The 17049-nt window shown below is 50.3% G+C and overlaps 1 protein-coding gene and 1 non-coding gene across 5 annotated transcripts in view; one reads left to right on the forward strand and one right to left on the reverse strand.

Moving 5' to 3' along the window:
- The window catches only part of LOC134514057 (USP6 N-terminal-like protein), an 87866-nt gene extending 71006 nt beyond the window's left edge, over positions 1–16860 (reverse strand). Inside the window, exons 1-3 of one of the 4 annotated variants that reach the window (XM_063331293.1) lie at positions 16751–16860; positions 2096–2177; positions 1923–1950 (exon numbers count right to left, since the gene is read on the reverse strand). The gene's annotated coding sequence lies outside the window, so the exon portion shown is untranslated. Of the gene's footprint in view, positions 1–1922; positions 1951–2095; positions 2178–10661; positions 10707–16750 lie in introns of those variants that run through there. The other 3 variants (XM_063331290.1, XM_063331291.1, XM_063331295.1) reach the window with 3 other exon arrangements.
- A 116-nt stretch (positions 16861–16976) lies between these two features.
- On the forward strand, positions 16977–17049 carry TRNAA-AGC (transfer RNA alanine (anticodon AGC)). Its single transcript has one exon. It is a non-coding gene; the product is annotated as a tRNA-Ala (tRNA).

Raw genomic sequence — 17049 nt, forward strand, 5'->3', positions numbered from 1 at the left:
GAAATCGCTGCTTCTGCAAATTGCGCTGCAAATGCTGAACTTTTGCCAGTTAGACAGGGAAAGCCTTGACTAAAAATAAACCCTGTTTCAGAAAATAGATCCCTTCCCAGTACGATGAAGTAGTGGATAATGCATGCAAGCAGACCTGCCAGGAGAACACAACCTCCGGACTTGCATAAGAATCTCATCAAGCTCAAGAGATACACAACTGCAACTACTGTGACTTGTCCCATCTTAAAAAAAACCCAACAAAACAGGGGGGAAGAAAAGGACAGAGTTAGGGCTGAGGGTGATGGGATAAATCAAACTTCCACCTGTTTTGGCAGGAAGAGAAGTGCCGCCGCCACCACCACTTGCCTGCATCCCCTGTGAACCGAGCTGCTCATAACCCATACAGGAGGAAGAGGATGTCACACCGCTCCCTACATGGCCACTACAGGAGGCAAAACGCCTTTACAGGAAATTCACTGCAATTCAGGCGTGTAAGAGAACGACTTGGGCTTCTGCCACCTGAGTCACCAGGAGTCTGAGGCCCTGACTCAGTGCTGGCTCCCTCCGACTCAGACACACCTGCAACAGCTTGCTGGCAAATGGAGGCACTCCTACCTTTGCTGTTCCCCTTCTCATCACACTTCTCCCTTTAAAAAGAGGCCTTTTACGCTAGAAAATTAATTTGAAGAAAGGGAAGTACAACGAGAAGGCCAGCACCGGGAAGCACAGGTGGTGCTCTAGTAACCATCTCTGCGTTAAGCTCCGAATGGAGAGCACGTCTGCTTGCCTGGTGCAATAAACCCTGGGAAACGCAAGGGATTTAGGTGGAAACAGCTCCACCCTGACTCCTACTCTTCCAGTGCGTTTGCTGCACCACCCAGACAGTCCTGGGTGAACCAGGTTTTCAAGAAAGATCACTTTCCATAATGAATCCACTTTGCTTTTTTAGGGATCAAGAAAGCTTCACACAGCGAGTTACAGTGATGTCCTCCTACAATCAAATGGGCTATTCAGGCAGGCCAAATCCAAGGCAATGCCATTTTGGGATGAAGCCCATCAGGGACATCAGGAAGGAGCTTCTTTTGCTCTGTAAGCTCTTACAGCAAGCTGAAGGCTCAAGCTCGGTGTGCCAGGCCAATCCTCCTTGTCTATTGACGCTCCCGCAGCAGCGTCCATCTACCCACTTCTCAGACCTCCCCTGAGCGACCACAAATGGTGAAATATTCCACTCCAGTTCCAGTGGTTGCACGCACACCTCTGCTCAGCTGGGAACATAATTCCAGCTAATAATTGTATTACCCAGCTTGTATTTTCTCCTCCTCAAAGTAATGCAGGAATTGAGAATTGAGGTGCGAGCGGACCTGCTGGTAGCACAGAAAGTACAACCAACTCAAGCAATCCATTTACAGTGCCAAACAGTTGCAGAGAGCGCAGATGAGATTTTTTCAGTTGAGTGCCGATGCCTTAAAGCAATAAATACATCAAATAAATCAGGCAAAAGGATGCACTGGGCAGCACAGCAGAGGCACTACTCCACTGCTTCCGATAGCAATCAGTGGCAGAGCAGAGCAGTAATTATCCAAGGAGGAATAAGCTGCTACAGGCTGTTCTTGCCATACAGTAAGAAAACAACAGGAGATTTGTTCATGGGTGGATACTAACATGAAAACAGCTTCCTCCCACCCCGGCTCGGGACAGCAGGCAGACGCACGCCACAGGGAAGCTACCAAAAGCCAGCAAAGCAGGAGGGCACAGGAGCGGCGTGTGCAGCCACAAGCTCGACTGGGATTCCCCAGCTGGTGCGATGGGAAGGAAAAGGCTGTGCCTGCCTAAGCAAGGAGCACGGCCTCCCAGGAGCGGCTCTGCAGCCACGCTGTGTTTTCCAATGCTTTCCTCAGAGGACTGTCAGCAAGGCTAAGTGCAAACCTTACCTTCTGCCTGGGTGTTTTCACAACACATCTGAATGGAAAAAAAAAACATTCACTGTGGAGTGGCCTCTCCCACAGTATGTGTCAATCCACACCCACGAGGGAAGCCTTGCGCACGTTTCACTCTTGAACACAGACAGACCCTCTTGCCCTCGCCAGGAGCACAGCAAACGTACCTGTTCAGAGCGTCGGCTTCTCTTAAGGCACCGACAAGCAGCCAGAACACAATCCCCATCGGCGTACGGGAACTGGCAAATCCTGTAAGCATTAGAGAGAATAGTAATTAGTGACATTTATAAGAACTGGCTGGTGAAAGGGAAAGATGCCAAGGCAACCTCATGAGAGATGGGAGGGTGTTAGATCCCTGCCCTGAACACACTCCTGCCTAGTCCTGGCACCACAGTGGAGGTACCCGGCATGAGGCTGACGGGGGACTTCTCCAAAATCACAGAGTGAAGCCAAGGTAAAGACAAGACGATCAGTCCCAAACCAAAGCTGTTCATCCTGCAAAGCCTCCTCAACAGTCAATGCACTGAAGTTAATGTCTAAGTAGAGAGGCAGAAAAGAGGCTGATAAATGGGATGGAAGCCGCCACCTGCAACTCCTCTACTCCTCTCCCTGAGATGCTGCTGGAGATCTCCTGCTCTACAGCACTTGTGCAATTTCTCCTAGTTTGCAGGGCAGATGAATCCCATCTGATGTCAGAGGCAGGCTGCTTCCATTTTTTCATTATTATTGGTTCACCATTATGGTTTCATAATATAAATGGTTTTATATTTCCTACAGATTGTTTTATAAGGCTTTTGTACATTAGTCACACAAAAGACATCTAGCAGCACTGAGCAAAACCTGTCACAGAGGTTGTCTCTGCGGGCTGCAGAAACACCCCGCTGCAGGCATGCAAAGTGCCTGCTGCATGCCAAAGAGGTATCAGAAAAAAAAGATGTTTTACTGGAAACAATTCTAAGCAGCCGTCTCCGTCTTCTGATGCAAACTGAAGCAACTGAAGTAAAGGTCACCACATCTAATATGGTTTTACTTTTCCCATTCTGTTCATGCAACTGTTTGGGGACAGCAAAGAATACAGTGGATGAACAACCATCCGCAAGCATCTTGTAATGGAAAGAGGATATGGAAGCAGGGGGAGGTAAGGAAACCCAGTGGGACAACTCCAGTCAAAGCACCAAACCGGCAAGGGGAAGATACAGGATCAGCCCGACAACATCTCACGTATTTCCTGCCAACGAGACCTCGTTATGAACGGCGAGAAAACTTACTCATGCAGTGCATTGGTTTACCTTGGACTGAGAAAAAGAGACTTGCTTGTTTTCCCCAGTCTCTGCGGGTGACTCACAGACATCAGCCATTGCCAGCCGGTATTTACAGAAATGAGAAAAAACATAATCCATTTGGCCACCCATTTTCCCCTTTCTCCTTTCCCACTATGGAAGGGCTGAAGGCATTTCTAAGGATGAAAACAATGCTGGAGACCACAAGAGCACAGCACAGACCTTGGACTCCAGCCTCAAGCACAAATTTTCCATCACCATTTATAATTGCTCTCCCTGTTGCTTTAAATTACCACTCTAGCCAAAACACAAGAGTTATTTACTTGTGTTATGTACTTCCAGGAGGGTCTTCTGTTTTTCTTTTGAACTCAGTAACTGAACACTGTTCTGCAGTGGAACATAAAGTCTCTACAAAGACAGAAATAACACGACAAATACAACCTGGCCAATAATCTTTAGTTGCAGCTTATTTATAAAAGTAGACAACTTTCCGCCCCCAGCAATGAAATTCATACCTTCACAAGGCTTGCATCTAAAAGGGCTTTATCAGCTTTGTAGGACTTCATCTGCATTGGCATCGACCCACTCCTGCACCAGGGCTCAGTATGGGGAGGGGAGAACCTTATGGTCGCTGTGCAGACCACCTTTTCTCCCATCCTCCTCCGGCGCTCCTTTTTCCTCTAACTTTCTCAATGTGATTGCTATTATTAGACAACATCGCAGAAACATCCCTGGCAAAGTTCAAACTCCTCGCCTCCCAGTACTGCTGAGCAAGGCAAAGAGAGATGCTTGTAGCTTCTCTAAGTGCTGCTACATTTAATCAAACCCATATGAAGGTGGCCTGGCCTGCCTTCCCAAAGCAACTGCAGCTCTCAGACAAAGCGTTTTGTCCCGCAGCAGCCAGACATACTGGAAACACAGCTGAGTGCCAGGAAATCAGCCCCCCATTCCCAAACTACCTTCGAGAAGGGCCCAGTAGCTTCACTTGCCCCAGGGCTGCTCCTCCCAGGAGACATGACCATGCTCCAGGCAATGCAGACCATGGATGACACACTGTCTTGCTTTAACCCCTGCCAGCAACCAAGTGCCACGCAGACGCTCGCTTCACCCCCAGTTGTGATGGGGGAGAGAATCAGAAAAGTAAAAGTGAGGAAAAACTCGTGGGTTGAGATAAAGACAGTTTAATAGGTAAAGCAAAAGCCATGCACACAAGCAAAGCAAAACAAGGAATTCATTCACTGCTTCCCATCAGCAGGCAGGTGTTCTCCAGGAAAGCAGGGCTCCAACACACATAACGGTTATTTGGGAAGACAAATGCCATCGCTACGAACGTCCCCCCCTTCCTTCTTCTTCCCCCAGATTTATATGTTGAGCATGATGTCATATGGCATGGAATATCCCTTTGGTCAGCTGGGGTCAGCTGTCCTGGCTGTGTCTCCTCCCAACTTCTTGTGCCCTCCCAGCCTACTCACCAGCAGCGCGGTGTGAGGAGGAGAAAAGGCCTTGAGAGCTCAGCAAGAACTAAAAACACCAATGCACTATCAAAAGTATTTCACATCCCAAATCCAAAACACAGCACTACACCAGCTGCTAATAAAAAAGTTAACTCTACCCCAACTGAAACCATGGCACACACTCATGCCAGCAAAGCTCCTCTGACGCCTTCCTGCAGCTCCAACTTGTCCACCAAAATACACTTTTCTCGGTGTCACCACTCTAGCAACCACTTTCTGTCCTTGACATCGCGACCTGTTGCTTCTTAGCAGACTGAACTAGTACTGCAAAGACATAGTAACATTCTATTTCATCTAACGTGGCAAATAAAGATTCACCACAGTTTTAAAAAAAAAGTTATGTAGCATAGGGGCAGAGGACTGAGCAATACCAGGTAACCTACAACGGGAGATCACCAGATCAGGACTGAAGGGTGAAAGCAAAACGATGGGACAGAGAAATAGGAAGGCTCTGCATAGCAGGAGCAACCAGAGAAGTCCCCCATGCCATAAGCAGTAAAAGAGAAGGGTGGCACTGGCCAAGAGAGCAGGCACATGACCTTGGGGGTCCTGCCAGACCCCAAGGCTGACCATGCACCCACCATAAAAGAAACCCTAATTTGAAGCCTAAATAGGGGGATGGAGTGTTTTCTGACAGCTCTGAGAAATAATAAAGTTTTGTTTAAGAGGCTTATGCTAATTTTCTCCCCCTCCCTCCTGTGATGATCGTGCAACACCAGCAATTTCAAGCTCAAGCAAACTGCTCTGCCCCGCCATCACCAACAGCAAGGCTGAGTGTCTGTGCTGCTTTTACCAGGAAGATGCGCAACCCCCTCTGAGACAAGCACATATGACGAGCTCCTCAGATATGGCTAGCACATCGAGAGCGCTACCAAAACCACGCTGGCTCTCCAACCAACAGACCTTGAGAATCACCCTCAAGGCAGTAACGTACTTGCAGCAAGCACCTAACACAAGAGCTTTTCTGCCTGAGATAGGTCAGATAAATGTTTATAACTAGTTGGGCACGAAGATAAACCTACCCCTAGCCTTATGGCTAAAGGAGAACACGACAGCAGGATTTGTCCTGCTCCCTCCCAGAGAGGCACTAACACATCAGGCCCTGGCCTGCAGCATATTTAAGCAGAGAAATCATAGAACCACAGAGTGGTTTGGACTGGAAGGGACCTTTTAAAGATCATCTAGTTCAACCCCCTGTGGTGGGCAGGGACATCTTGCACTAGATCAGGTTGCCCAAAGCCCTGTCCAATCTGGCCTTGAACACTTCCAGGAAAGAAGAATCCACAACTTCTCCGGGAAACCTGTTCCAGTGCCTCACCACCCTCATTGTAGAAATTTTCTGCCTTATATTCTCCTTGATATGTTCATCAGAAGACTTTATTTAAAAGCTGTGCTCAAAGTCCTCCCAGAGGGATACCTCCTCTGGGTTAACTGCGAAGCTGAACATTTTTTGCACGTACGTGAAGCCATCAGTCAGCAGTGCACCTCAAAGGACTCTACTGACATTGTAGCCCCCCAGAAACATTAACACACTTTGCAATCCTCACTCCGCCTTTACAGGGAGGGAAACTAGGGTAGAAGCAGGACATGCTCTACCAGGAGCTACACAGCTGCCCTTCAGCAAGCCGTGCCCACTCCCACATATTCATCAGCTTGACTAATGCAAAACTATGCTGCCAAAACAGACAGTCCTGCCTTTCCCCTCCTCCCCCTTCAACACATCCCAGTCATCTCTACGCTTGTGGTAGCAACCATCGTTTGCTTGATCCAACTGGAAGCCATCCCAGAAAGAAGAAAATAGAGGGAAAGGATTTCTGGCAGAAGAACAGCCTGAGATCAGCTAAAGCTGATGGGAAGCATGACCTCAGAAAGATGGCACAGCGGTACATCTGGAAACCTAGATGAGGCTTTCAACCTGTGATGCTTCAACCAGATGCTTTGTCTTTGCACAGTGGTAATTCACTTAAAATCTCTTTAATGGCTCATTCACTGCTCAACATGGCCAACCACTCACTCTTAAGACCCATCCAAAACAGCACGGTGAAGTCCTACCTGAGGTCTCTAAACTAGGCTGGTGCACCCAAACCGCAACACACCACAGCTATGCAAGCCTCGCAGCTTAACAAGGAATAGTGGTAAAACAAAATTTCTCCAAGAGATTTAGCGATATATACTTTTTTGGTGTTTTTTGCCATAGCTGAAGGGTGTTCTCAAACGGTTTCCAGGAGAAGAGGAGCAAGTACAAGCATATGCGAAGGATCTAGCAAAAGCTCTTAAGCAAAGCAGACAGCAGGATGCTGAAAATAAATACTCAAAGCCCTTTGCAGCACCAAAGTTCAAATCCATCTGGACATTTCTGAGGCTGTCACAGGAGCCCATAGAAGGGATTTTCCAATTCCTTGCAGAGAAACCCTGGAAAATAAGGACGGAAAAAACGAAGTATAGGCTCAAACTCTACGCCAGCCCTTCATCCTGAGATGTGACCTCCTTCAACACCACCAGGAGCGCAGAGCAAGAGTGTGGCACGGCCCCGCGTGGTCCCTACAGGCTGGCTTGTCCCCAGCACAGGGTGGCCCAAGCTCCCCTCCACCTCCATCCCACTTCTCCTCCAGCGCAGGGGTGGATGGAGGGGTCCTGATGGACCCAGGTAAAGCTCCCGGTACTGCAGGGGCTGTCAGCACAAGTCTTCACAGCCAAGCCAGCCACCTGACCTCCAAAACCGGCAAGAGCATGATCCCCACCTAAAAACATACATGGTACGAAGCTGTGCTGAGTGGAGGGAGCTGATGCACCAGCATCTCCAGAGGTACCATCCAAACATCCCGGCAGCAGTCTGACGGAGCTCCCTCACCCCTAGCTCCTGACAGAGGTGAAGGAGGCAGAGCTAATCCTCTCTTGTTTTTCTGAGTTTACACAGCATTAGTCACACAGGCTCCTGACAAAGCTGCCCCGGGGCCCCCAGGCAAGCCTTGCGATCACTGCTGTGCTCGCACCGAAACCACCAACTCCGCCAGCTCTTGACACGAACAGACAAGCACGGTTAAAACCCTCACATTCAAGCCTCCTTTAAACACTCTTCAGAAAAATACCCAGAGCTGCTTCTCCACTTAATGCAGCTTCCCCACCACCACCACCAGAAAAAGCATAAAGCTACTCAAACCGAGTTTCCGTGGCATTAAAATCAATTAACCAGCTAGGCATCTCCAATTGCTCCGTTCTCAGTTTTCCTGATAACTGTTACCATGCAGAGTGTACGCACATCCCAGAAATACCCCAAAGCATCCTTAAGAAAATCATGGACTTTATTACAAAGCTCAAGCTTTCACCTCTGCAGAAATTCACCTTCTCTTAGTTTTAAAGAAAAAACAAAACAAAAACAAACAAACCACAACGGATTAATCCAGGCCCGTTTTTACAGAGCGGAGTTTTTGAAGTCAGCTGCAACTAGCTGTAACCACAAAGCTGATGCTAGGCAGGACACAAGAGCCATCACACGCGTGACGTTTATGTTGGGGACCTTTCAGTTACCTGTATGCCGCCTCCCAGCAGTGGGGACTTGAGGGAGAGCACGGCCCCTCAGCTTGCAGGAAAAAAGCAGCTTGTTGCACTCACCAAGGCGCAAGTGACCACTGTTAATAGACAGAAGCAATGCCCATGCCTGGCTCAAAAGACAAGCTGCCAAAGCAATCAGCCAGCCCTTTGGCAGCACCTCCCGAGAGGTCTCCTGGCCCGTGCCACAGCTCTGCAGCACCATGAGGAACTGCTCTGCCACACAGCTTTGCAATCAGACGTCTGCAGAGGGAGCAGCCTCTGGTGCACAGCCTCTTTTGCTCATTTCTTAATATAATTTATTGAAATAAAACAGGAAGAGCTAAATTCATGCTCTATCAGCTCAAGCAGGACACCGGCTAACCCAATCCTTTCATTTCAAAGCCTGCCACTTCCATCAGTTGGAGAATATGGACTAGCGGCACTGTTTGAGCTACAAACTGAAGACGAGGGATGTGTCTCACAGCCTCAGGCTGGTGGGGCAATCACCCCTCCTGCCCAGCCTCTCCAGGGATGGAGCTCCTGGGGATGGAACTAGTGATCTTTAAGGTCCCTTCCAACCCAAACCATCTATGATTCTATCACATGGACCTCTCTGTCCATCCAGCTGTCCCCATGCTGGGTCCAGCACCCTGCAAGAGATAACTGCTTAATCCCCCAAGGACTGAACTGCTTTGACACGCTGCAGGAAGAGGTCAGTGGAGATCCAGACGGCCTCCATGCCCAAGGCAGGAAAGCAGTAAGGGAAGAGATCCCTGTAAAAGCCCAACAGTGACTTGGAAAACCATTTCCTTAGATACACAGGGGACTGACAACAGTCCACCACTGCCAAAGAGCGACATGGACCACCTCTTCTCCCTCCTGTTCCCTCCAGCACAGACGGGAGGGAAAAGCTCTGGTTGCCACCGGACCAAGAGCTGGTGCATGAGAGGGCAGGACAACAATTTCCATCCAGATCCTCGGACATTAAAAGCATAGTGAGGGCAACACTGCAGGAAAGAAAGCTCCCTGCACTCTCACTGCTCTGCGAAAGGCCAGAATAAATGAGGGGATTTACAGACCGACCCTGAAAACAACACACGTGCTTGGCGAGTCGAATTCGCCCCTTGTCTCAACACGTGCACCGTGCAATTTTTTCCACGGAAACCAGATTACAGCACCCCACTTCAAGAGGCAGCTAGTCACATTTTAAACATGTCAGCTGGAAACAAGTTCAACCCCTTCAACGGTTAAGGTCTTCTGAAGCTTATTGGTTTTCTGAGCTATATGTTATATATACCCCCAATTCCCACTCCCAATTCAAGTTTCACCAGCCATATCTCACGGCATCTTTCTCTCACAGCATGGGAGACTCTGAGCAGCCTCCAGCCAGATCTCTTCACCACACAGAAGTGCCAAAGCACAACCATCAGGTCATCCCTCAAACATCCCAAAGTTGAGCAGATGCAGCGTCAGAAGGTCTCCAGCCTCAAAAACTCAGAGGCGACCCAGAGGAGCTGACTCCCCGATACTACAATATGAATTAATGCCAAGTCCAGTTGCTTGTGGCTTTTCAACAGGCATCTTGTTAGAGCCCAGCAGTGAGGCAACATAGTTCACCAAATATTGTACTGCTCAAGGCATCTCTAGTGCTGCTCAGCATCCTCAGTTCATGACCTGCAGAGCTTCCTGTGGGATTTACACCATTAAGCTCAAGGCAGTCAGAAGGATAATGTTATCAGGCTCCACTTGCTCAGCCTCTAGAGGTCTAGAGCAAACACGCTTCGAGTCTCCAGGAGGCCAACCAATGGTCCTACCAGCCCTTCCTTCTCGGGAACAGTGTGATGGGAATCAGTCCACAGTAGCTCAGGCCGTTTCTCCACAGCTGCTCAGGTACAGCTGCCTGGTCAGCCATGTAGCAAACCAGATAAGGATGCAGATGTGGCTCAAAAACACTTTGGTAAAGAACAAATTCAGTGCTGGACCACCCAAACTGTTGTGCCAGGGTGCAAGAAGGTGGTGGAACTGTGCACCTGGGCCAGAACAGCCATCAAGCAAATCCATGCTTTGCAGATCAGATACAGGTTTCCCTGTGAAACTCATGCAGCAAGTCAGGGAGCAAAGAAAATAGCGATGCATCGAAATATTTTGGTAACTTTATCTGGTTAGCTTTGTAATCATCAGCAATAGCACACGCAACATTTCTGACCCACTTTATTACCACTCAGAGGAAACGAACGTATTACATCCTCCCTGATAAGTCCCCCTCATTCAGACAAGGATGCTCTCATGACCAGTTTAGACTCACAGAACTGAGGGGGGAGGAAAGAGAGAAACAGTAAGAACAAGACACCACAGGCACAATATTTTTTGAGAAATTGAATTTCTAAACATGGAGGTCATTTTCTTACCTGCCCACTCCTCCTGTACTCTGTATTGAAACGTTTGACAAGATACACAATTCACTATTGGTGCAACTTTGCTCCACTCAAGCCCAGATCAGACGTCAGAGCTATGAAAGCAGGAAAGGAGACACCCAAAAATTTTACCCGGGGAAGAGAAAACCATGCTACTAAACTAAAACTTGAGTAGTCAGCTACGAGGCAAATGGAGGAAACAAAACAAAAAAAAAAAAAAAAGAAAAAGCAAGTGCACTAGCTCAAACTGATACCTGCATCCCCCCCAACATCCTGCCACCATGGCGGTGAGCAGCAGATGCGGCTCTCGCACGCTTGGTTGAGGCAACTGCCGGACAGCTTTCCACAGCAAACCCTCCACGTGCCTGGCAAGCTGCAGCTTTAGCAGCCAGAGAAAGGCACGCAAAGCATGACCCCCACCGATTAGGGAACAGAACTGAACGGAAGGGGAGGCAGGAGATTTAAAAACTCGAGCCAAGCGGCGAGTCTCAATGAGATCCTGCTGATTTCTGGCGAGCGAGCTAGCCCGAAGCGTGTGCGTAAAGAAGCCAGGCACATCTGCACAGCTACTGTGAAGAAAAGTAAGAGATGCATGAGCAGGGTGCAGGCTTGGACAGCTGTCCCAGCTGCTGCTTAGGTCACCAGCAAAGCCTGCACCCCACTTTGTTGAACAAGCAAATCTCCCCCACACCTCTCACAGCAGAGGCAGCGTCGGCAAGCTGCTGAATACACCAACAAACACGCATTTCTGAGCAAGCTGGCTTTAATTCTGCTGTCAGGATACCAGCAGGGCCCCAAGTCCTAAGGAGATCAGATTTGTACCAACAGACACTCGGGCAAAGCTGGCATGATGGGGGCTTGCAGGGGGCTGAGCATCCCCAGCACCTGCTTCTTCTTCATAGGCCTTTTTCCCTGCCTCTTTGGACCGATGAAAATTAGTTTCCCAGAAAGAAAATCCTGCATTGAGCTCCAAAAGATGGGGGCAAGGGCCTTGTTTGATTGGGTTTTGGGGTACCCACAGCACCGGGGTTCATGGGGGCTGTGAGCTCCCACCCTGCCGGATGCAACTGCTCAGCAGCCACTTGCAGCACGGGAAGCTCCTCAGCATAAAGCTGAATGGTGCTGGCTCCCGTGTTTGATTTCCAGGATCCGAGCCACAAGGAGAGCTAAAAATATCACAATTAACCATTCCTTTTCAACGCAAGACTCGCTGATGGGGCCACGGGGGTATTATACAACTGCAAACAGGAAAATGTGGTCTGCAAAAAAAAAAAAAAAAAAAGAAAAAGAAATCAAACTGGGAAAATAGCTGGCCAGGACAGTAATCTCTGAATTCAAGCATGGACCACAACACCCAAAAATGTGGAGGAGCTTGTGCTGCTTGCAATTGTGGTGGCTTGCTCTGATGTGCTTGCAAGTTTTCTGGTGTGATATATGCATTGATTATACACAGAGAGCTCATTCTAGCTATATCCCATGCAAGCTGTCTCCTGAACCAGCTGGCTGCTTAGCTCTGTGTCATTCTGCATGTCAGGAGTTAAGCGAGAAACTTTTATTCCTGCTAAAAGCCATTGCAAGGAGACAGCTAGGCTCCAGAGCTACGGATTTCTTCACATGCAGATTTAGCAGCAATTTTTTTTTTTTTTTTTATCACTGCCCAGTCTTTACGCTGACATCTAGGCTTTAAACATCATCTGTGGGTAACACAGGGGTACATTACTCACAGCGGCACACCCAGGAGAACCAGCAAATCCTCTCCATTTGAGCCCAAGCGTCGGCTTTACCCTGGAATTACATTTATCTCCCCAGCACTAGGCTCCCATTAATGGAATTACCAGGCAGGCTGCTTCAGACTTAACACTTGAGAGAGGCGGGCTGGGATGGCACCGCTCCAGCCTCAAGCCGCAAAGCCTGCACTGTTTCTCCATCCTCCAACGAGCTGCTGCCCTAACGAGCCCGACCCTGCGATGAGAGCCAGGGAAACAAAAGAAACAAACCCAAACTGTCCAGGGCAATCAATATCTTTCTAGGAACACCCAGGCCTCTTGCCAGCTCTCTCCCAGACCCAATTTAGCTCTCCTGCAGCACGGACGTGGACGGCACGCGCAGGAGCAACCCGGCGGGATGCCGAGCCAGAAAGCACAGCCGGTCACCAAGCAGACACTTAGGGAGGTGAATCTGCACCGGTCCCTCTGCAAATACCCAATGCTGAGGGTGTCAAAGCAAACCCACAGCTAAGGAGAACATCCATCCACCTCAAAAATCACAGAGCAAGCACTCGAAGCGGAATAGTTGTGTCATAAATACCCACTGCTATGTAAAATGGGGAGGCATATCGTAGCAAACCAGCCAAGATTGCTAACCAGCATGGGAGATTATCTTGCACATGCTAGAAAACTGCCTTCCATCACGCAGCGGCTACTGCGCTGCCCTGCTGAGCGATGGGCAGCATGGTATGAACCAGTGCCTTAAACCAGCCCTGCACTACCCAATAAAATGGACAACTGCGAGCACCACAGGCTGCCGAAAACTAAAAGGGATGCAGCAAGCAACCCTACTGCAAAGCTCCACTGATAGCACTGTGACTTCAGCATCTCCGAGGGCTGTTTTTTGCACGCGGCAGCTGTGGGTTTGTTTGGGTTGTTGTTTTTTTTCCCAGTGACCTGCAAAGGGAATTCTCTGTCCTTGGCAGGGAGGGAGCACAAGGAGAAAACAGAGATTCATCAGCACTTGAACGATGTTTGCCCCAGGTATGGAGACCCAGGCACACAGCACTGCCATAGCAAATAAAAAGATAGCAAGGGGAAAGCTTATTTGCAGAGTATAGATGTGTCCTTGCAACAGCTTGAGCTGTGGGAGCTGAACTACTCTCTCCTGTAATTAAAATGCAGAAGAGGAAAGCACAGGAATTACTCCAGCGTGACTGTGAAGGACTAGCAGGCTTTGAGTTTCAAAGTCGATCTTAACACACACTCTTCAGTGCGATTTTAATTCTTAAAAAAAAAAAAAAAAAAAAAAGAGAGAGAGAGAGAGAGAGAAAAAGAGGTTTTGCTGTGAGAAAAGATCCTGCACAACCCTGTTGTCAAACCAGACAAGGAGCAAATGAGGGAGACTGTGGCTGGGACTGACGAAGCAAGGCTGAAGGCAGTCCTCTCTTCCCCCTCACCCCTGCATTGGCTCTGCCAGTCATTCTCAGCGACATAACGATTCAGGGAGGCAGACATGCCCCGTGACAGGAAAAACACTCGTAACACCCAGGCGGTGAAATCTCACATCCGAGAGCATCTGTGCAAAACGCAGCCTGAAACGTTTCTTCCAGCTCCATAGAGTCGATTACACGTTTTGCAAAACCAAGCTGGTGAAACGCTATCGCTTGCATTGAAGGTGAGATTCGCCAGCAAGAGGTAAGTCTTAAGCATCTCCACATTTTCTGTGTACCAAGAAAACAAAAAAAGAAGCCTATGGGTAAGATTACAGGGTCCTGCAGCTCAGGGTGATGTAAAAGAGACAGAAAGACATCAGAAAAAGAAATGACACACGTGCAACGCTCTTCAGCCTGGCACCCAGGGGAACAGCTTAGCTAAGAAAATTACTTTCATTTTTAAATAACGATAAAGGTAAGGAGCCGTCAGAATTATGAGTCAAGCTCCAAGATAAGAAATCATCCTGCTGGATGGGTGCGGCTGCCTCCTTGTTTGGTCACTGTTAGGGTTTTTTTAAAAGATAAACGTGTCTTTCAGAACATGCTTGTTGGCCAGTCTTCCCTCGGCTGAAAAAGAACTCAAGAAGCTCACAATGAGGAAAATGATAAATGAAAGGCAGGACAACTTCCAAAGAGCCGAGATCATGCTTCACAGACCCTTTAAAGTAAGATGCAACATATTATTATGTTAAAAAGGACAAAAGAGGAGTAAATTTAAAATTCCAAGTATCTTTGATAAAATATCATTCAGAGAAGCTAATAAGCAAAGCCTGCAAGAGGCAGATCCCATTCACAAACCGGAACCTGTCAAGTCAAAGAAATAAATAGTTTTTTAAATCTATTCTTCAATTGTAAAGCTGTTGATATATAGGACTATTTAATTAGAAATTCACAGTCTGGAGGAGGCTAACTCAGCAAATGCAGCCAGGAAAAAAAAGTAACTTGTACATCAGAGCAAGAACCAAGGCAAATCCCTTAAGGAAGGGTGTAAAATTGATCAGAGTGGGTTTGAATCCAACAGAACAACAGCTTGAACACAGCTGAGGTAGAAGTACAAAAGCACCACGGGAAGGCAAACAGTGTGAAGGACCCAGGAGCTCGGTGAAGCAAAAGTGGCAGCAAGTCCCATCGTGCTCTCCAACTTCCCCGCTGCTCAGTAAATTGCAATAACCTGAGGGCCGGCATCACCGCCTGCAGCCCTGACAGCTCAGCCCAGGACTTTGCTGCTCGCCCAACAGCAAGGTGTTAAGCAGCCACCACCAAGGTTATACAACAGAAGCGACTCGGCAATCGTTTGGGTTTAGAAAGCATTTTGCATTGGCCTTTACCCCTGTTCAGTTTTGCCTCTTCTTATTCAAGAACACCAGATGGGAAGAAAAGTGACCAAGCACAAGGCAAGCCCTTTACTAGAGTTACGGGTTTTTTGCTAAACCCCGGGTATCACCGCTGCTGAACACAGCTTTAAACTAAAGCATCAAGCCCATGAATAGCCCCCTCTTTCCCAGCATGGCGATAGCACAGGAAGGTCCCAACGCTCTCACCTGCTCTGCCACGCGTGCCCTGATCGAGCACATCTCCTTTTCCCACCAAGAACGGACCCGGCTGGTCCACGCAGCTCCGCAAAATACTCCAGCACATGCCCTCATCAGCCATTTCGACATGTGCCCGAAGATCCCTGCTCTCGACCCAACACCTCTGTTCTCATCCAACGGGGAGCTGTTGCCCATAACTCAACTTCAGCCAGAGCACAAGAGCAGACGGAGCCGTTTATTGAGGGAAAAGACCCCATGGTGCCAGATTTCACTTTTTTGGGGTGTTGCTTTTAAAGGAGGTATCGCAACGCAAGGACAGGGGGGAACCAACTGCGAGCAGCGGGTTTGTTAACCCAGGCACCTGAGCTGCCGCATCTCCAGCTGCCCCTGTCACCCGCAGGGACCAAACCCAGATGTCCCACCAGCGTCAACAGCTACCTCTCGGGCAGCAGGTATGTCGGGGACACCCAGGCCACGCCAGTGCCACCCTGCGCGTCCCCCGAGAGCAGCGGGGCCGGGGAGGGCAGGTGGAGGCTCACCACCCCGTCCCCCTCGAGGAGCACGCCTCACGAAGCTCCCCCCCGAACAGCAACCAAGATGATCACGGGCAGCTCCTGCGCTGCTCCACTCAGTGTGAGGGGAAGAAAAACCAGAATACTTTGTTGGGGTTGTTTTTACGTTTTGTTCTGTTTTGACCTCAATGCAGCCCCACCTCGATGCAAAGGACCCCCCCAGCCCCCTGGCAGAGTCTCTGCCAGGTGCACAGCCCCACGCCGTGACCCTCCACACGGCCCCCCCCCGGCACACAGCCCTGTGCAGCCCCCCCACCCCACCGCCCAGCCCTGTGCAGCAACCCCCCCCCCCACCCCATCACCCAGCCCTGTGCAGTCCTTCACCCCCCCCAAAACGCTTTCGGGTGCACACCAAGCCCTTCGCAGCCTTCCCGAGGCCCCACTCGCGCACCCCCCCCCCCCGGACACCCCTCGCTTTCCCACTCAGGGGTGCCCCAAGCTCTCCGCAAACCCCTGGATGCTCCGGAGCACACAGACCTTTGCAGCCCGCCCCCCCCCACCTCCATGCCCCTGGACACAGCCTTTTGGAACCCCCCCGGTGCCTCCGGGGCACACAGCTCTCCGCGCGCCCCCCCTCCGCCCCGGTGCCCCCCACGCCTACAGCCCTCCGCACCCCCCGCGATGCCCCCAGACCAACACACCCCGCCCGGTGCTTCCCCACGTACGCTCCCCTCGGGCTCCTCACGCCGCCGCGTCCCGGGGCGGGCCCCGCCGCTCGCCCCCAACCTTCTCCCGGCCCCGCGGCCCCCCCGGCCCCGCGCCCGCTCCGCTCCTCACCCCGGGGCGCCTCGCGGGCGGCCGCGAGCTGCCGGCCCCGCCGCGCATCCTCCGGCGCGCGCCCAGCGCCCAGCCCGACCCGGCCCGGCCCGCCGCGCGCCGCCGCCGAGCCCCAGGCGGCGCGCCCCCGCGCAGGCGCAGTGGGAGCCCCCGAGCCGGACGCGTAACTGCACGGCATCTCGCGAGAAGAGAATACAAGTGCACTGGCCGGCATTACGTCTTCAGAGGGGAATTAGCTCAAATGGTAGAGCGCTCGCTTAGCATGCGAGAGGTAGCGGGATCGATGCCCGCATTCTCCA

Source organism: Chroicocephalus ridibundus, chromosome 4 (genome assembly GCF_963924245.1).
Source record: "Chroicocephalus ridibundus chromosome 4, bChrRid1.1, whole genome shotgun sequence".
Classification (NCBI taxonomy): domain Eukaryota; kingdom Metazoa; phylum Chordata; class Aves; order Charadriiformes; family Laridae; genus Chroicocephalus; species Chroicocephalus ridibundus.